Source organism: Bufo bufo, chromosome 5 (genome assembly GCF_905171765.1).
Source record: "Bufo bufo chromosome 5, aBufBuf1.1, whole genome shotgun sequence".
Classification (NCBI taxonomy): domain Eukaryota; kingdom Metazoa; phylum Chordata; class Amphibia; order Anura; family Bufonidae; genus Bufo; species Bufo bufo.
Window position 1 is genome coordinate 43,088,937 of NC_053393.1, and position 22,265 is coordinate 43,111,201.

Genomic DNA, 22,265 nt, shown 5'->3' on the forward strand with positions numbered 1-22,265 from the left:
TTCTCCATCTGCCATTAACTCTTGTGGAACACCTAAAGGGTTAACAAAGTTTGTAAACCCAGTTTTGAATACTTGAGGGGTGTACTTTCTTAGATGGAGTCACTTTTTTGAAATTTCTATTCCAGGGGTACAACGGGGGGCTTCAAATGGGACATGGTATAAACAAAACCAGTCCTGCAGAATCTGCCTTCCAAAACCCATATGGCGTTCCCCTCCTTCTATGTCCTCCCGTTTGGCCAAACAGTAGTTTACGACCACATATGGGGTGTTTCTGCAAACTACAGAATCAGGGCAACCCATATTGAGTTTTGTTTGGCAGTTAACCCTTGTTTTTTTCCTGGAAAAAATGTATTATATTGGAAAATTTTCAAAAAAATCAAAATTCTTAAATTTTATGTCCATTTGCCATGAAGTCTTGTGGAAGACCTAAAGGGTTAACAAAGTTTGTAAAAACAGTTTTGAATACCTTAAGGGTATTTCTAGAATTGGGTGGTTTCTATTATGTAAGCCTCACAAAGTGACTTCAAACCTGAACTGGTCCATAAAAAGTGGGATTTGGAAAATTTCTGAAAAATTTCAAAATTTGCTTCTAAACTTCAAAGCTATGTAACATCCCCAAAAAATAAAATATCATTCCAAAAAATGATACAAACATGAAGTAGACATATGGGGAATGTAAAGTCATCACAATTTTTGCGAGTATTACTATGTATTACAGAAGTAGAGAAACTGAAACTTTGAAATTTGCTAATTTTTAAAAAATTTTGGTAAATTTGGTATTTTTTTATTCAAACATTTTTTCTTTTTTTACCCAATTTTAGCAGTGTCATGAAGTACAATATGTGACGAAAAAACAATCTCAGAACGGCCTGGGTAAGGCTATTTTCACACTAGCGTTGTTTTAATCTGGCGTTCAATTCCGACACCTGAACTGCCCGCCGAATCCGGAAAAACGTGTGAAAACGGATTACATTTGAATCCTGATCAGGATTTTGATCACAATGAAAAAATGCATTGGAAAAAACGGATCCGCCATTTATGGACTTTAACTTTTTTTTCAAATTTTTCGGGTTTAACATGCAATAGCCGGATCCGGTTTGACTGAACACACAGCACCAGATCCGGCGTTAATGCAAGTCAATGGGAAAAAGACCGGATCCGGCGTTCAGTCAAAGTGTTCAGGATTTTTGGCCGGAGGTAAAAATACAACATGCTACGTATTTCTGAAAAGCCTGATCAGTCAAAAAGACTGAACTGAAGACATCCTGATGCATCCTGAACGGATTACTCTCCATTCAGAATCCATTAGGATAAAACTGATCAGTTTTTTTCCGGATTTGAGCCCCTAGGACGGAACTCAGCACCGGAAAAGAAAAACGCTAGTGTGAAAGTGCCCTTAGTAAAAGCGTTTTAAAGTTATCAGCACTTAAAGTGACACTGGTCAGATTTGCAAAAAATGGCCAAGTCCTTAAGGTGAAATAGGGCTCAGTCCTTAAGGGGTTAAAAGCATCCTAAAATCTCATTGTGAGAGGTACATACCATATGGGAATAAAAGGTTAAGGAACAAAAAGAAACCAATGTGGATAAACAGAAATGTAAAGAAAGCAATAAATGACAAAAAGAAGGCATATAAAATAATAAAACAGGAGGGTAGCACGGAAGCACTGAAAAACTATAAGGAAAAAAATAGAACATGTAAAAAACAAATAAAAGCAGCCAAACTAGAGACCGAGAGATTAATTGCCAAAGAGAGTAAAACTAACCCTAAAATGTTCTTCAATTATATAAATGTTAAAAAGTATAAATCTGAAGGTGTCGGCCCTTTAAAGGGACACTGACAGGGCCAAAAAGCATATTAAGGTATATATATAACCGTACAGGTCTTATAAAGTGTATAAGAATCATGTAAGTATCCCCCCTGTCCACCTTATAACTACAGTAATGTGAAGTTTTATAACCTGCTGGAATCGGGTTCAATCTGCCCAAGGGGCGGTGTTTCACCTCAGCTTGCGCCCAGCCAGCCTCGCCACAACTGCCGTTTAAAGCGCCGCCCAGCTCATCAATATTCACTTCGCTGGGCGGCGCTGGTCGGCTACTAGTGTCCCCGGTTATCTTCAGCGCATGCGCCCGGCACCCTCACTGGCCGGGATCGCATCGCGCCTGCGCACAATCTCATTTTCAGAGGCTGCCTGTACGGTCATATATATACCTTAATATGCTTTTTGGCCCTGTCAGTGTCCCTTTAAAGAGTAATGAGGGGGGAGTCGCAGAGAGCGATGGGGAGAAAGCAAAGCTGTTAAATATTTTTTTCTCCAATGTATTTACTGAGGAAAATAAACTGTCAGATGACATGCAGAATGTAAAAATAAATGCTCGGACTGAGAATGCTCGGACTGGGAGAAAACATCTGTATGTGGGTAAGTAACTGGCTGAGGGATAGAAAACAGAGGGTGGTTATTAGTGGTACACACTCAGATTGGGTCACTGTCACTAGTGGGGTACCTCAGGGGTCAGTATTGGGCGCTATTCTCTTCAATATATTTATTAATGATCTTGTAGAAGGCTTGCATAGTAAAGTATCAATTTTCGCAGATGACACTAAACTGTGTAAAGTAATTAACACTGAAGAGGACAGTATACTACTACAGAGGACAGTATACTGTATATATACTACAGAGGACAGTATACTGTATACATACTACAGAGGACAGTATACTACTACAGATGGATCTGGATAGATTGGAGGCTTGGGCAGATAAGTGGCAGATGAGGTTTAACACTGACAAATGTAAAGTTATGTACATGGGAAGGAATAATGCAAGTCACCCGTACATACTAAATGGTAAAACACTGGGTAACACTGACATGGAAAAGGATCTAGGAATTTTAATGAACAGCAAACTAAGCAGCAAAAACCAGTGTCAGGCAGCTGCTGCCAAGGCCAATAAGATAATGGGTTGCATCAGAAGGGGCATAGATGCCCGTGATGAGAACATAGTCCTACCACTTTACACATCACTAGTCAGACCACACATGGAGTACTGTGTACAGTTCTGGGCTCCAGTGAACAAGGCAGACATAGCAGAGTTGGAGAGGGTCCAGAGGAGGGCAACTAAAGTAATAACTGGAATGGGGCAACTACAGTACCCTGAAAGATTATCAAAATTAGGGTTATTCACTTTAGAAAAAAGACGACTGAGGGGAGATCTAATTACTATGTATAAATATATCAGGGGTCAGTACAGAGATCTCTCCCATCATCTATTTATCCCCAGGACTGTGACTGTGACGAGGGGACATCCTCTGCGTCTGGAGGAAAGAAGGTTTGTACACAAACATAGAAGAGGATTCTTTACGGTAAGAGCAGTGAGACTATGGAACCCTCTGCCTGAGGAGGTGGTGATGGTGAGTACAATAAAGGAATTCAAGAGGGGCCTGGATGTGTTTCTGGAGTGTAATAATATTACAGGCTATAGCTACTAGAGAGGGGTCGTTGATCCAGGGAGTTATTCTGATGGCTGATTGGAGTCGGGAAGGAATTTTTTATTCCCCTAAAGTGGGGAAAATTGGCTTCTACCTCACAGGGTTCTTTTTTGCCTTCCTCTTGATTAACTTGCAGGATGACAGGCCGAACTGGATGGACAAATGTCTTTTTTCAGCCTTATGTACTATGTTACTATGTATGTTACTATACAGTGCTGCCCATAATTATTCCTACCCCTGGCAAATTTTGACTTAAAGTTACTTTTATTCAACCAGCAAGTAATTTTTTGACGGGAAATTACATAGTCTCCCAAAAGATAATAAGACGATGTACAAGAGGCATTATTGTGGAAAAAAAAAACATTTCTCAGCTTTTATTTACATTTGAGCAAAAAGTGTCCAGTCCAAAATTATTAATACCCTTCTTAATAATCAATAGAAAAGCCTTTATTGGCTATTACAGCAATCAAACGCTTCCTATAATTGCAGACCAGCTTTTTGCATGTCTCCACAGGTATTTTTGCCCATTCATCTTTAGCAATGAGCTCCAAATCTTTCAGATTGGAGGGTCTTCTTGCCATCACCCTGATCTTTAGCTCCCTCCACAGATTCTCAATTGGATTCCAGTCTGGACTCTGGCTGGACCACTCCAAAACGTCAATGTTGTTGTCTGCTAACCATTTCTTCACCACTTTTGCTGTGTGTTTTGGGTCATTGTCATGCTGAAATGTCCACTGGTGTCCAAGGCCAAGTTTCTCTGCAGACGCCTGATGTTGTCGTTGAGAATCCTCATGTATTGCTCTTTTTTCATGGTGCCGTTTACTGTGATTAGGTTCCCTGGTCCATTGGCTGAAAAACACTCCCAAAGCATTAGGTTCCCACCACCATGTTTGACAGTGGGGATGGTGTTCTTTGGGTTGAAGCCTTCTCCTTTTTTTCGCCAAATGAAGGAAACCTCATTGTGACCAAACAATTTAATTTTAGTTTCATCTGACCATAACACAGAAGACCAGAAGTCTTCTTCTTTGTCCAGATGAGCTTTTGCAAAGGCCAAGCGAGCTTTTGTGTGCCTTATCTGGAGAAGTGGCATCCTCCTTGGTCTGCATCCGTGGAACCCAGCAGTGTGCAGTGTCCGTTGGATTGTCTGCCTTGAGACATTGCCACCAGCAGAGCCCAGATTCCCCAGGATGGCCTTGGTGGTGATCCTTGGATTATTTTTCACCTCTCTAACTATCCTCCTGGCCAGCACTGGTGTCACTTTTGGCTTCCGACCACGTCCTCTGAGATTTTCCACAGTGCGGAACATCTTGTATTTTTTGCTCAAATGTAAATAAAAAGCTGAGAAATGTTTTTTTTCCCCACAATAATGCCTCTTGTACATCGTCTTATTATCTTTTGGGAGACACCTATGTCATTTCCCGTCAAAAAATTACTTGCTTGTTGAATAAAAGTAACTTTAAGTCAAAATTTGCCAGGGGTGTGAATAATTATGGGCAGCACTGTATGTGATGTCTCATTAGAACACGACTAGTGGTAAAAGATGGGATATTTTATAAGGATTCATGTGTCTTCAAATATTTGTAATGTTATATGCTCTTTTGGTTTGCAGAAAAATACTGTACTGTAACTTTAAGTCCACTGAGGGTCGGGGGCCTAGACCTCAACTTTCCAGACCTCATTGCAATAAAGGACTCATCTGCATAAAGAATAACATTATTTTTTTCCCGCCGCAATCGATTTTTAGAAGACAGTTATACGGTAATTTTAATCAACCCTACCAGACAGTATACCTGGTTTAATAGGGTGAACCCTGCTGACAGGTGATTCTTCGGGATCAGTTTATTTTTTGTGGAAAACTCCTTCAAGTCACAGCATAGTAATCCCATATAGGTCACTTACTTGAAAGCTTTCAGTACGAGTATCCAGAGCAGTTATATAAAGACTAGGGGTAAGATTTATCAAAACGGTCTAAAAGAAAAGGTGTTGTGGTTACTCATAGCAACCAATCACATCACAGCTTTAATTATACCGGAGCAGTTTAAAGGGCATCTGTCAGCAGTTTTGTGCCTATGACACTGGCTGACCTGTTACATGTGCTCTTGGCAGCTGAAGGCATCTGTGTTGGTCCCATGTTCATATGTGCCCGCATTGCTGAGAAAATAATGTTTCAATATATGCAAATAAGCCTTTAGGAGCAACGGAGGCGTTGCCGTTACACCTAGAACCTGTGGGCCAGGGGTGGGCAACCTGCGGCACTCCAGCTGTTGTGATACTACAACTCCCAGCATGCATACTTGCTCTGCTCTTCTCAGAACTCTCATAGAAATAATTGGAGCATGCTGGGAACTGTAGTTTCACAACAGCTGGAGCGCTGCAGGTTTCCCACCCCCCGGCATAAACACAGTTTTGATAAATGAGGCCCTTGATTTTCAGTGAGATTCCTACCACTGTAATGGACGGACGACTGCAGTTTCTGGTGTATTCATTGTGACACTTAGACATATTTTGGTATTCAGAGTAATATTTCCGTACGCAGTGCTCTGATTCTGTGAGATGCTGGATTTACATTAAGGGACGTGCATTAAGCAGATTGCAGTTGGCTGCAGAACCCTTCAGTACTTTACTCAGCTCCTTAATCTGGGGTTGCCGTGGTAACGGGCCATCATCATGGTGTTTCATACTGCGAGGCACTTCTGATCTGGCAAGTTTCGTGAAATCGCTCTGCAGCATCTGCTGACTCCGAGAGTCACAATTAACACTGAGGTTAAGAAAAAAGCCCTTTGACTTATTATCACATATAACCTCAATATAACAAAGCTCCACATGTAATATACATTTGGTTACCATGGTTACAGTACCACTAATGACATTACAGTAGGATAGACTGGCATCATTAAAGGGGTATTCCGGTTGTAAGAAGTTATCCTGTATTTAATTATTAAATTTGTGGGATCAGACCACGGGGGCACCAACCCCGGAATACACTGGTCAGAGATGTGGAGAGAGCCCCTGAGGAGCCTGTGCAGAGGATGGGAGTGGTAGTGGCCCTGTGTCATGGTGTATTTGTCACGGTCCCTCAGGTGACTGATGTCAGGAAATCAAGGAGATTGGCTGAGCGTGGAGGAATCTAACAGCCTCCTTGATTTCTCTTGATTCAGTATTGATAGGGTTAATGACCACTTCCCTTTTCTCAGCTGTTGCTCAGTGGTCATCACTTCTACCCTTTATAGTCTGACCCCACCCTTCTGACTATGCAGTAGATAGCTTCATTTGGGTTTGGCTGAGCTGGTGTGAGATCCTCTCTAGTGTTCCTGTTCTTCCATCTCTACAGAAGTTAAGTGTCGGGTTTGTTTGTGTCTGTTATATTCCCTGTTGTTGTATCTGGGCCTGAGACAGAGACTTCCATCCGTCCATCTGGGGAGGAACGGGTTGTCTCTGGTCCTATACTTATTCCAGGGTCTTATAGGGAAATCAGGGCCTAGGTAATGGTATCCTGCTTATAAATATTCCGACCTTCAAGGTCTATTCATATTGATAGGTAGTCAGGGCCCGGATTAGGGTTGGTTAGGAGGTGACCTGTTTCTTCCCTAGTTTCCAGGCCCAGTTACTGTTCCCCTTCCCTCCTGTGTTCAGTGTGGAGTCCCCCCCCCCCCACCCCCCCCCACACTGATCGTCATCGACAGTATTCTTTAAGGCCGTTGCTCCCTGGGGATCGGTGTGGTGGTTTGAAAAATGAGGCCATAGGTAAAATTATAAAAGTCTCTTTACTTGCAAAATATAACTTATGGCACACCCAGCAGTTTTAAGTACAAAGTGCAGTTTCGGTCACCAGGTGATAAGTTATGGTGGCAGGTTAGTTGAAAATTCAGTTTCACCTGAAGGCACTTGTGGATATAGGTGTCCACAATGTGATGCAGGCTTGAGGTAAGTATGGTATGAATGTTATCTAGGTGATGGGTGTCTCAGCCATAGTCCCTCATCTGCAGCAGGGTCTGTAAAGCTGTGGTTTTGCTCATCATTCTGCTGTCTAAGCACACTAAAGGTTTTTGGAAGCAGATTTTTTGACAATCCTCCTGGAATGAAGATGTCACAGGAGAACTATTTGGTGGGGATGTAATACACCGGATATGATGGGGATGATGCGCGCTTTGAACACAGGTGATCCATGTGCAATTGATCTATGTGAATGGAAGATGGGAGGGGTTTTGGTAATTTGCAGGGTATTTAAACCTGGTGTAGGCACATATGCGACATGCCCCCTGGAAGAAGCTTAAGGGCAAAACGGTGGTGGCTCTGTAGTACTGCGGTCTGTATTTAATTGAACTTTCTCCCTTGTCTTTGCTCATCTCCTGTTATGTATTTAATGCTTTGATATATTTGCCATCTGACCAGTGCATATGTGTCTCTTATATACAGTACAGACCAAAAGTTTGGACACACCTTCTCATTCAAAGAGTTTTCTTTATTTTCATGACTATAAAGGCATCAAAACTATGAATTAACACATGTGGAATTATATACATAACAAACAAGTGTGAAACAACTGAAAATATGTCATATTCTAGGTTCTTCAAAGTAGCCACCTTTTGCTTTGATTACTGCTTTGCACACTCTTGGCATTCTCTTTTTGAGCTTCAAGAGGTAGTCCCCTGAAATGGTCTTCCAACAGTCTTGAAGGAGTTCCCAGAGATGCTTAGCACTTGTTGGCCCTTTTGCCTTCACTCTGCGGTCCAGCTCACCCCAAACCATCTCGATTGGGTTCAGGTCCGGTGACTGTGGAGGCCAGGTCATCTGGCGCAGCACCCCATCACTCTCCTTCATGGTCAAATAGCCCTTACTTTCAACGTTTTCCCAATTTTCGGCTGACTGACTGACCTTCATTTCTTAAAGTAATGATGGCAACTCGTTTTTCTTTACTTAGCTGCTTTTTTTTTGCCATAATACAAATTCTAACAGTCTATTCAGTAGGACTATCAGCTGTGTATCCACCTGACTTCTCCTCAACGCAACTGATGATCCCAACCCCATTTATAAGGCAAGAAATCCCACTTATTAAACCTGACAGGGCACACCTGTGAAGTGAAAACCATTTCAGGGGACTACCTCTTGAAGCTCATCAAGAGAATGCCAAGAGTGTGCAAAGCAGTAATCAAAGCAAAAGGTGGCTACTTTGAAGAACCTAGAAAAATATGGCATATTTTCAGTTGTTTCACACTTGTTTGTTATGTATATAATTCCATATGTGTTAATTCATAGTTTTGATGCCTTCATAGTCATGAAAATATAGAAAACTCTTTGAATGAGAAGGTGTGTCCAAACTTTTGGTCTGTACTGTATAGAGGATTGGCTTTTGTCCACCCGAGGATTAAATGAGGGTGTGTGTGTTTATGCACATCCCATAGTCACTATGGCCTGTTTGTTTTGATGGCATATATGGGAGATGTGAAGTTTCAAGGAGGGACTGCTATTTATCATGTATTTGAAATTACATGGATTTTTTCTTATCCTTTTGTTTTTCTGATCATGTGATTTGCATTGCTACGGGTCCGCCACCTACTGCCATATTTGGATCAATTTTTATTGAGTAATATCATTATCATGTATTGTGTATTTTTGTAATTTTAGTCCCTTTTTGTAGCTGCAGCTCTATTAGTTTTGTAGCTGCAGCTCTATTAGTCCCTGCGCACTATCCACTCGCGCAGGCGGGCTATCATCCACCGATGTCCAAGTCCGTGCGCACCTTGAATCGCGCAGTACATGCGCAGCTGCTGCTAACTAGGGGATCCTATGGGCATGCGCGGGCCATCCAGTACAGTAATATCTGATGACGAGGCCATCCGGTGACGGAAGTAGGTGCCGACCTCGATTGGATAGTTCAAGTCTTTTGCGCAGCCGCTTTGGACGCAACACGTCACTGCTGACGTGTGTCAGTGAGGTGACGTTGCAGGCTCTCCATTGGTCGACTTTCACTATACGGCCCCTATTGGCCCTGTTCCGGTCATGAGCGGTGCGCTTGATAGGCAGGTTAATGTGCCAATACCTACACACATACTATCTATACCTCCAGGTGGCTGCGGCCATTCATCGCTGTCCATTTGCCCCTGAAGAAGCCAGAATACTGGCGAAACATGTCGGGGGACAGCTTTAGATTTTAACCGCTCTGCACCTCTCCACTGCATTAGCACCTAGCGGTCAGATACCGACGGAGTTGTGTTGGTCTCACTGCTAAATCAATAGGGCAACCACTGCTGGGCACTGAGTAGGTTGTAACGGCCTCTAACGTTACTACTTTCTCCTATCAGTAAAGCGCCATGCGTGTAGAGGGCTGAATCACTATTCCCCTACTAGTCCATTAGGGTGTCATTACAACTATTCTCTCGTTGCAAGTGAGCCACACATGGTGCTGTGGTAGCGTCACGTTTCTCTGCGGAGATATTAACCACCTCAGCCCCTATAGCTTAAACACCCTTAATGACCAGGCCACTTTTTACACTTCTGACCTACACTACTTTCACCGTTTATTGCTCGGTCATGCAACCTACCACCCAAATGAATTTTACCTCCTTTTCTTCTCACTAATAGAGCTTTCATTTGGTGGTATTTCATTGCTGCTGACATTTTTACTTTTTTTGTTATTAATCAAAATTTAACGATTTTTTTGCAAAAAAATGAAATTTTTCACTTTCAGGTGTAAAATTTTGCAAAAAAAACGACATCCATGTATAAATTTTTCTCAAAATTTATTGTTCTACATGTCTTTGATAAAAAAAAAATGTTTGGGTAAAAAAAAAAAATGGTTTGGGTAAAAGTTATAGCGTTTACAAACTATGGTACAAAAATGTGAATTTCCGCTTTTTGAAGCAGCTCTGACTTTCTGAGCACCTGTCATGTTTCCTGAGGTTCTACAATGCCCAGACAGTACAAACACCCCACAAATGACCCCATTTCGGAAAGTAGACACCCTAAGGTATTCGCTGATGGGCATAGTGAGTTCATAGAACTTTTTATTTTTTGTCACAAGTTAGTGGAAAATGATGATTTATTTTATTTTTTCTTACAAAGTCTCATATTCCACTAACTTGTGACAAAAAATAAAAACTTCTATGAACTCACTATGCCCATCAGCGAATACTTTGGGGTGTCTTCTTTCCAAAATGGGGTCACTTGTGGGGTAGTTATACTGCCCTGGCATTCTAGGGGCCCAAATGTGTGGTAAGTAGTTTGAAATCAAAATGTGTAAAAAATGGCCGGTGAAATCTGAAAGGTGCTCTTTGGAATGTGGGCCCCTTTGCCCACCTAGGCTTCAAAAAAGTGCCACACATGTGGTATCGCCGTACTCAGGAGAAGTTGGGGAATGTGTTTTGGGGTGTCATTTTACATATACCCATGCTGGGTGAGATAAATATCTTGGTCGAATGCCAACTTTGTATAAAAAAATGGGAAAAGTTGTATTTTGCAGAGATATTTCTCTCACCCAGCATGGGTATATGTAAAATGACACCCCAAAACACATTCCCCAACTTCTCCTGAGTACGGAGATACCACATGTGTGACACTTTTTTGCAGCCTAGGTGGGCAAAGGGGCCCACATTCCAAAGAGCACCTTTCGGATTTCACCCGTCATTTTTTACACATTTTGATTTCAAACTTCTTACCACACATTTGGCCCCCTACAATGCCAGGGAAGTATAACTACCCCACAAGTGACCCCATTTTGGAAAGAAGACACCCCAAGGTATTCGCTGATGGGCATAGTGAGTTCATGGAAGTTTTTATTTTTTGTCACAAGTTAGTGGAATATGAGACTTTGTAAGAATAAAAAAAAGAAAGAAAAAATCATCATTTTCCACTAACTTGTGACAAAAAATAAAAAATTCTAAGAACTCGCCATGCCCATCAGAGAATACCTTGGGGTTTCTTCTTTCCAAAATGGGGTCACTTGTGGGGTAGTTATACTGCCCTGGCATTCTAGGGGCCCAAATGTGTGGGTAGAAGTTTGAAATCAAAATGTGTAAAAAATGACCGGTGAAATCCGAAAGGTGCTCCTTTGCCCACCTAGGCTGCCAAAAAGTGTCACACATGTGGTATCTCCGTACTCAGGAGAAGTTGGGGAATGTGTTTTGGGGTGTCATTTTACATATACCCATGCTGGGTGAGAGAAATATTTCGGCAAAAGACAACTTTTCCCATTTTTTTATACAAAGTTGGCATTTGACCAAGATATTTATCTCACCCAGCATGGGTATATGTAAAATGACACCCCAAAACACATTTCCCAACTTCTCCTGAGTACGGCGATACCACATGTGTGACACTTTTTTGCAGCCTAGATGCGCAAAGGTGCCCAAATTCCTTTTAGGAGGGCATTTTTAGACATTTGGATCCCAGACTTCTTCTCACACTTTAGGGCCCCTAAAAAGCCAGGGCAGTATAAATACCCCACATGTGACCCCATTTTGGAAAGAAGACACCCCAAGGTATTCAATGAGGGGCCTGGCGAGTTCATAGAATTTTTTTTTTTTTGCCATAAGTTAGCGGAAATTTTTTTTTTTTTTCTCACAAAGTCTCACTTTCCGCTAACTTGGGACAAAAATTTAAATCTTTCATGGACTCAATATGCCCCTCAGCGAATACCTTGGGGTGTCTTCTTTCCAAAATGGGGTCAGTTGTGGGGTGTTTGTACTGCCCTGGCATTTGAGGGTCTCCGCAATCATTACATGTATGGCCAGCATTAGGAGTTTCTGCTATTCTCCTTATATTGAGCATACAGGTAATGAGATTTTTTTTTCCGTTCAGCCTCTGGGCTGAAAGAAAAAAATGAACGGCACAGATTTCTTCATTCGCATCGATCAATGTGGATGAAAAAATCCCTGCCAAAAAAAAAAAGGAGGGGAAAGGCGTCTGCCAGGACATAGGAGCTCCGCCCAACATCCATACCCACTTAGCTCGTATGCCCTGGCAAACCAGATTTCTCCATTCACATCAATCGATGTGGATGAATAAATCATTGACGGGATTTTTTATTTTTTTTTATATACAAAGTGTTTGCCAAAGCATAGGAACACAGCCACCTCCTCAGCTCATATGCCTCGGCAAACGTATCTTTTACTGCAGAGGAGAAATCTCGTCTTGCAGTGCCGCATACACCGACTTGCGTGTAACCTGACAGCAGCGCAATGCTTCTGTCCGAATGCACATCAGTGCTGCAGCTAGTCGATCGGTTGGTTCACCTGGAAGGTAAAAAAAAAAAAAAAAACAGGCCGCAACGCAATCATTTTATTAACTTTGGAACAGAACATATAAACTTTAACTTTTTGAACTGAACATTAACCTTTTATACTTACCGGTGTTTTTTTTTTTTTTACCTTTATAGAACAAACCTCTCCTTCCCCATGGGTCAATGTGCAAAGCGCAAATCGCCCAAAGATGTGGCGAAGTGCGTTATGCACTTTGTCCCAGGTGAAAGGAGACGTTTGCAGCAGCTGTGAGTGAATGGGCCCTAATAGCCCTGTGTGCCTGTCCTGTGAGATGCAATCCCTATGCTAAGTGTACCTGGGTGTGGTACTTCCGGAAACACTCCCCTAAGCATAGGGCAGGGTGGTCAGGACAGTCAGGACAGAAATAGCGGGTGTCAAGCCTTATTCCACTCCTGCTACAGACACAACATCTTTTTCGGGGTGACGGTTGGGTTGAGGTTTTGGCAACGACATTGGGGAAATGTCACTCGTGTAGACGGCTAACTACACTGGTGGATGGGGCCACGGAACCTTCTGGATACAGGAGGTTCTCGATGATCTCTTCCTGGAATTTGAGGAAGGATCGTGTTCTCCCAGCCTTACTGTAGAGAACAAAACTATTATACAGAGCCAATTGAATCAAATATACAGACACCTTCTTATACCAGCGTCTGGTGCATCGGGAAACTAAATACGGAGACGACATCTGGTCATTGAAGTCCACCCCTCCCATGAGCGCATTATAGTCGTGGACTGAGAGGGGCTTTTCAATGACACGGGTTGCCCTTTCAATTTGGATTGTCGTGTCTGCGTGAATGGAGGAGAGCATGTAAACGTCACGCTTGTCTCTCCATTTCACCGCGAGCAGTTCTTCGTTACACAAGGCAGCCCTCTCCCCCCTTGCAAGACGGGTGGTAATGAGCCGTTGGGGGAAGCCCCGGCGACTAGGTCGCACGGTGCCACAGGCGCAAATCTGCTCTAGAAACAAATGCCTAAAGAGGGCCACACTTGTGTAGAAATTGTCCACATAAAGATGGTACCTCTTGCCGAATAAGGGTGACACCAAGTCCCAGACTGTCTTCCCACTGCTCCCCAGGTAGTCAGGGCAACCGACTGGCTCCAGGGTCTGATCTTTTCCCTCATAGACACGAAATTTGTGGGTATAGCCTGTGGCCCTTTCACAGAGCTTATACAATTTGACCCCATACCGGGCACGCTTGCTTGGGATGTATTGTTTGAAGCCAAGGCGCCCGGTAAAATGTATTAGGGACTCGTCTATGCAGATGTTTTGCTCTGGGGTATACAAATCTACAAATTTCTGGTTGAAATGGTCTATGAGGGGCCGAATTTTGTGGAGCCGGTCAAAAGCTGGGTGGCCTCTGGGACGGGAGGTGGTGTTGTCGCTAAAATGCAGGAAACGCAGGATGGTCTCAAATCGTGTCCTGGACATAGCAGCAGAGAACATGGGCATGTGATGAATTGGGTTCGTGGACCAATATGACCGCAATTCATGCTTTTTAGTTAGACCCATGTTGAGGAGAAGGCCCAGAAAAATTTTAATTTCGGAAACTTGGACTGGTTTCCACCGGAAAGGCTGGGCATAAAAGCTTCCCGGGTTGGCGGTTATAAATTGTGTGGCATACCGATTTGTTTCTGCCACAACTAAGTCTAAGAGCTCCGCAGTCAAGAACAGCTCAAAAAATCCCAGGGCCGAACCGATCTGAGCCGTCTCAACCCGAACTCCAGACTGGGCGGTGAAAGGGGGAACTAATGGTGCGGCTGAAGTTGTTGGTGACTGCCAATCAGGGTTTGTCAGCACCTCAGGGATTCTAGGGGCTCTACGGGCCTGTCTGTGCGGTGGCTGCGACGGGGTAACTATTGCACGTGCCACCGTACCAGCTTCAACTGCCCTTCTGGTGCTCGCCACTTCACCATGTTGTACGGCAGTGCTGGTACTAGGTCCAGGGAGGGCTGCGCTGCTGGTGTATGCCCCACCACGTGATCCGACAGCGCCAGCTCTTGAAGCGGATCCTGCGCAACCTGTGGTCTAGCGACACGGGGCCGGCGTACGCCTGGTGCTATCAGGGACCTCAGCCTCCTCGTCCGAACTTTGGGTCAGAGAGCCACTGCTTTCTACAGGTTTATATTCTGACCCGCTAGATTCGTCAGATGAGGGTTCCCATTCCTCATCCGACTGGGTCAGAATCCTGTAGGCCTCTTCAGAAGAATACCCCCTGTTTGACATTTGGGCAACTAAATTTAGGGGTATTCCCTGAGACTACCCAAGAAAAAAAGCAAGCCTGTCTTACAAATGGGAGGCTAGCGAAGTACCGGAGGCCGCTGCGGTTGATAAAAAATATCAAAACTGATTTTTTTATCGCCGCAGTGCTTGTAAAGTGAATGTGCAGTGATCAAAAAATAATAATTTTTTGTCACTGCGGTGGGGCGGGCGTGGGTGAACGCACGTGTGGGCGACCGATCAGGCCTGATCGGGCAAACACTGCGTTTTGGGTGGAGGGTGAGCTAAAGTGACACTAATACTATTATAGATCTGACCGTGATCAGTTTTGATCACTTACAGATACTATAAAAGTACAAATGCTGATTAGCGATACGCTAAACAGCGAATAAGTGACTGCGGTGCGGTGGGCTGGGCGCTAACTGATCCCTAAACTACCTAACCAAGGGGCCTAAACTATCCTAAAACCTAACAGTCAATACCAGTGAAAAAAAAAGTGTCAGTTTACACTGTTCACTTTTTTCCTTTCACTAGTGATTGACAGGGGCGATCAAAGGGGTTAATTGGGGTGATGGGGGGTGATCTGGGGCTAAAGTGTAGTGTTGGTGCTACTCACTGTGAAGCCTGCTCCTCTGCTGGATCCAACCGACGAAAAGGACCAGCAGAGGAGCAGAGAAGCCATATAACAGATCATATTTACTAATATGATCTGTTATATGGCTTGTGATTCGTTTTTTTGAAAATCGCCAGCCTGCCAGCCAATGATCGTTGCTGGCAGGCTGGTGACGAAATTGTCCTTTAACTTTTGCCGGCCCGCGATGCGCATGCGCGGGCCGGCTCTGACCGAAATCTCGCGTCTCGCGAGATGACGCACGGATGCGTCCAGGAGGAATGAATCAACCACCTTCCGGACGCATCCGTGCGTTAGGCGGTCGGGAGGTGGTTAATAGTATGTTGCTCATAACTACACAAGGTGGGAGATAGTGCACATCTCTCACACTTTCACTGTGCACATAGTATGCCACTAACAGTGCAGAGGTGCATTGTGTTTTTAATTTATCATTTCTTGGTCTTGTTTAAGTTCAATTAAAGAGTGCAATTGCACATACGTTTAGTACATTTCATATTTTAGAGAATCATATTAAAAGTGAAGTATTAATTTACACCTGGGTCAAGACAGGTTCCATTGCCTAGTTAGGCATTTGTAAATAGTATAGTTAAATAACCTTACCCAGGTTGGTCCCAAAATAAAATAAAATACGTATATATTAATTATAGGCTCAACAGCCTTTTCTTGTGGGGACCCACTTCACCCACACACGGGCATTCCTCTATCTCTCTCCACGTCAAATTACCCTCTTTGTTTACTACAGCTACATGGCAGGCTTTCTTTCTAATGTACCACCATCTGGCTTTAATATCACAGAGGCAGCACAAGTATTTTCTACTGGTTGCCTCCCTATCAATACCACTGACATACAGGTGGCATTCAAAGAAATATATAAAACCTATAAACAGTATGTCAGGGCTCAGTGGGAGGTCGCCAGTTTAGATACCTATCAGCAACAGGGACTGGTGTTTAGGGGAATGCGAGTCAACATCATTCCACACTCACATCAGGATGATGCCACCTTTATCAAGGGTTGGCAACAGCTATTAACAGAGAATTCTCTGCGGATGCAGCAATATCTGTTAGACTATGAAAAACTTTCACTGACAAATACGGCAAAACAGTTGGAGCAAGAGATCTCTCAGATTCAGAATTTTAGGCATAGTCCGGAGTTTGCTGCACAAGAGCTGCAGCTACAAAAACATATTGAATCATTCCAAACTGAAATAAAAGAGAGGAAACACAACAAATATATCAGAGATAAGAGGGACTTTGACACTGGCCAGATCTATCTTTATAGATCAAACTTTGGGAACAACCAAGCCAAAAGATATAATAGCAATAAGCCAAGTGCTTCCCAATCGGACCTTTCTGAATCAGATTGGTCTGAGACGGAATCTCGTCCTGCCAGAAATCCAGGGGGGCCTAAGCGCAAATATCGAGGTAGAGGACAGCCTAATCAAAGGAAGGGACCTGCCCTGCAGGCAGGTATCGCTACACAAACGGGGCAAATATGGCAGGGTACTCATGGGTACAACCCCGTATTAAGTACCGCCATACCCCCGCTCACCTCAGTACCAGTAACCAATACACTGCAGCAAGGACAATCATTTCCTCCTGGCTTATCTGGTGTCTCCAGTGAATATGTCGACCTGTTTATAGCACCCTTTGTACCGAGCTTACCCTCTCATATCAAGGACACAAAGGATGTGGTCATCAGGCTCCAGGATATTCAGGTCTCCCCAGACACGAAACTAGCTAGCCTTGATGTTGAAGCACTATATACTAACATAAGACATGACCTGGGGATCAAGGCTGTCTCTTCTTACCTTTCCACTAAAAGTATTCAGTTCCACGCACATAATGAGTTTCTCTTGACTCTCCTCAGTTTTTTACTCACACACAATTACTTTCTTTTTGACGGCCAATTTTATTTGCAAATGGTTGGGACCGCAATGGGAAGTAAGTGTGCACCTAATTGCGCAAATTTATTTTTAGGATGGTGGGAGGACACTATTGTTTTTACACCTGATTATTTTGAGTTCACTCAACACATACTTTTCTGGGGCAGGTACATCGATGATGTACTAATATTATGGGATGGCCCCACTGATAAGTTTCACAATTTTGTTTCAGCACTTAATCACAACACTATAGGTATGGTTTTCACTTCTGAGATACACAATAGCACTATCACTTTTCTGGACCTTAGACTTACCCTGGACCCTGATGGCCACATCCAGTCCGAAATTCATCGCAAGCCCACTGCCACAAATAATTTGTTGCAGTGGGGCAGCTACCACCCAAGACCGTTGAAGAAGGGTATTCCTGTGGGTCAATACATTAGGGCCCGCAGGAATTGCTCTGATGAGGTCACCTTTACTAAAGAATGCAACACTTTATATGACCACTTTCGCGCTAGGGGATATCCCAAAAAGGTTCTGCATAAGGCCTATGCTAGGGCCAAGAACACTGATAGGAGTGAGCTGCTAAAGTCTGAACCCAAAGACCCTAAACCTCAATTGGTTAGGTGCATTGGCACCTATGATGCCCGGAATGATTATATCTTCCGCATACTTAAGAAGCACTGGCATGTCCTGTGGGCAGATAACGACCTAAGATCTGTTATCACACAGAATCCGAGCGTGACCTATCGCCGAGGTCGGAATTTGAAGGACCTTTTGGTCCACAGCTATCTCTCTCCTGCTCTGCCTAAAACTACCTGGCTAAAGTCTAATGTAGTGGGTACTTACCCTTGTGGGGATTGTGTCTTCTGTCCTCTTGTCCAAAAATGTCGATCCTTCACGAACCCTGTAGATAGCAAAGAATATCAGATAAGAAAATACATCAAATGCAAGACCAGAGGCATTGTCTACGCTATTCAATGTCCCTGTTCCAAGGTTTATGTTGGAAAGACATCACAAGAGTTCAGGAGAAGGATCTGTCAGCACATTAGCAGCATCAACACTAAAGCAGATACCTCGGTCTCTAGGCACGTCAGAGCCTATCATGGAGGCAAATATAAGGTACTAAAATTTTGGGGTATTTGCAAAAAAATGTTGGGTGCCAGGAAAGGTGACCTGGGTGCCATCCTCTTGCAGGAAGAAACCAGGTGGATATACCGACTTGATAGTCTGAGTCCCAAAGGGCTCAATGAAGGATTTGCTTTTACTGCATTCCTTTGATGACAATAGGAGAACTTTTGTAATATCCCGTTTTGTGTTCTATTTATTTTTTGGTATAATTGTAGACTTGTCAATGTTTATGGAAGCGTCCTGACTCAAGCCCAAGAATTTTATGTTTGTACCTCATCCACCTGAAAGGACAATGTTTGTCCCATGTTCTAAGTAATAACTGGGCTATAATACAATATATTTACAGTTATTAGTGTAAATGGCATTTAACCAACCATTATGCAGCGCACAAGTTTTAGGTTGCCTGGTTGCAAATAGTGGCATAAATATGCCTTTAACTGCACTATTATCAATAGGCCTTTCGCTTTCAGATGCTAATCCGATCCTGATTTTATCATACAATTGGATAGCAGGCAGTTTTGAGTGGCTACTGTCTAGTAGTGGATCCTGCCGATTCCACCTGTAATGGATACTGTCGATTTTACTTACTATGGGATTCTATCCTAAGTCCCTGCACACTATCCACTCGCGCAGGCGGGCTATCATCCACCGATGTCCAAGTCCGTGCGCACCTTGAATCGCGCAGTACATGCGCAGCTGCTGCTAACTAGGGGATCCTATGGGCATGTGCAGCGTACTCAAGTTGTGTTTAATAGTGTTTCTGGGTGTAGTAGTGCAATAGACACTAACCTGAGACGGCTGACTCTCTGCATAGGCAGGTGATGGTAGGAAAATGTTCGTGACGCCAGTGCCAATTAAACGGTGGCACGCCGTTTGCTGATAGCAGGAATAAATGAGGAACCACGTGATGTTAAAACAGAACTCCAACTTTAGTAGTTTTAATATAGAGACATTAATGGAAGCACAGTTCCTTTGCATACAGTTGATTTTTCAATACGGTCGATGCAGGCAATACAGATTAAGCAAGGTGACTTCAGAGTGTGAAACACAGGACTTGCAGTACAGGAGCTTGCACTCTATTCCTGACTGATCCTGGGACATAGAAAATCTTCTCCAAGGCCCAATACCTTAACTCTGGCGTATATACTTGGTTCTCTCTTTATAAAGTACCTCCTCTGTTATCTTGAGTACCTCTTGCTTTTCTGCGCTTTGCCTCTGTCTCCCTCTCAGCTTCCTCAGGCTCTAGAAACTTCTGCACTGAACTCAGGTATTCCTGTTTCTGCATATGGGAATTCAGGAGGGGAACCTTCTCCTTGGATCTGGAACCCGGTTACAGGGACTGCAAAACCCTCTCCTGGACTGCAGGCTTCAGGCCTGGACTTGTCTCAGACATAGTCTAAACTCCAACTGCTATAGACTGACTTTAGACTAGACTGACCTTTGCTTCCCTGACTGGGCCTTATATAAACTAGGGCTCTCTAGCTCCCTCTAGTGACTAAGAGCTGGAATGACACCCCTAGCAGGCCTGTACATGCAAGTTTCACAGTAACAGGGAAATACATAACATTACATTACATGACAATTTATAAAGATGACATATACCAACTTCCCCATAATTAAGGAGGGACGACAGCACACCAAGTGACACTTTTGTAGTGACGGGCATTACCGTCCCCGTACACTACACATGCGCGGGCCAGTACAGTAATATCTGATGACGAGGCCATCCGGTGACGGAAGTAGGCGCCGACCTCGATTGGATAGTTCAAGTCTTTTGCACAGCCGCTTTGGACGCAACACGTCAGCAGACGTGTGTCAGTGAGGTGACGTTGCAGGCTCTCCATTGGTCGACTTTCCCTATATGGCCCCTATTGGCCCTGTTCCGGTCCCGAGCGGTGCGCTTGATAGGCAGGTTAATGTGCCAATACCTACACACATACTATTTATACCTCCAGGTGGCTGCGGCTATTCATCGCTGTCCATTTGCCCCTGAAGAAGCCAGAATACTGGCGAAACATGTCGGGGGACAGCTTTAGATTTTAACCGCTCTGCACCTCGCCACTGCATTAGCACCTAGCGGTCAGATACCGACGGAGTTGTGTTGGTCTCACTGCTAAATCAATAGGGCAACCACTGCTGGGCACTGAGTAGGTTGTAACGGCCTCTAACGTTACTACTTTCTCCTATCAGTTAAGCACCATGCGTGTAGAGGGCTGAATCACTATTCCCCTACTAGTCCATTAGGTTGTCATTACAACTATTCTCTCGTTGCAAGTGAGCCACACATGGTGCTGTGGTAGCGTCACGTTTCTCTGCGGAGATATTAATAGTACGTTGCTCATAACTGCACAAGGTGGGAGATAGTGCACATCTCTCACACTTTCACTGTGCACATAGTATGCCACTAACAGTGCAGAGGTGCATTGTGTTTTTAATTTATCATTTCTTGGTCTTGTTTAAGTTCAATTAAAGAGTGCAATTGCACATACGTTTAGTACATTTCATATTTTAGAGAATCATATTAAAAGTGAAGTATTCATTTACACCTGGGTCAAGACAGGTTCCATTGCCTAGTTAGGCATTTGTAAATAGTATAGTTAAATAACCTTACCCAGGTTGGTCCCAAAATAAAATAAAATACGTATATATAACTATCTGTGCAATGTGTGGTTATTAGCGATAGTTAGTCTAGTAAGGCGCATGCAGCTAGCTTAGTGATTAGCGTAAGGTAAAGGCAAAGTATTGTATTATTGTTATATAAAGGTATAAATGGGCGGAGTCATCAATAGATGGCTCCTCCCATTTACGAATATTAATTATTGATATTTACATAAATATTGTTGGTTATTATTCCCCCTTTACACCATCCGTAATAGAATATGTCAACATAAATCTTCAATTCGTAAACAAAAACTCCTCCTCCCTGTCCCATATCATTTCAAACAAGCTTCACACTCCATTTCTCAACTGAAATTCCAAGTGATAGAACACATCCCAGTACTAAGATGAGAGGGAGACAGAGTGAAGCAACTCAAACTAAGGAAAGCCTTCTGGATCCATAAATTGGAAAGTATGGAACCAAGGGGGCTCAATAGAGAGTACGAGATCCAAACTTTACTATAAATGCTGATAGTATGATGATTCATTCATTCCTTTCTCCGTTTTTTCTCCACAGGCCCACTGATGCATCGGGACCACTCTAGTGCCGCACTGTATCCTTTCTGTGTTGTGTTTTGTCCATATCTTTTATTTATATCTATTTTCCCCATATATTAGACTTTCCTGTCATCTATTTCCACTGTTTTCGTGATGTCATTTTGATATCCACGTGATTCCTATACAGTTATTTATGATACTGAATATCCATAAGGAGACCGTCTATCATATCCACTCCCAATACTTACTGACATCTCCCTATTCTATATCATATTTCCTATATCATACATCTTATCTATTATATATCCCCTTTTAGCTTCAGCCTTATCTCAGTCCCTTCCTCCATTGTTTCCTATATACTTTTCTACTTATCTATCTCTCCACTTTATCCAATACGTTTGCCATACGACGCTGCACTCCACCGACGTATTTCCGGTCCGTGGAACGCATCACCGCATCACCGTGCGTTCCATGTGACACACTTCCGGCCACACTCATTGGCATCT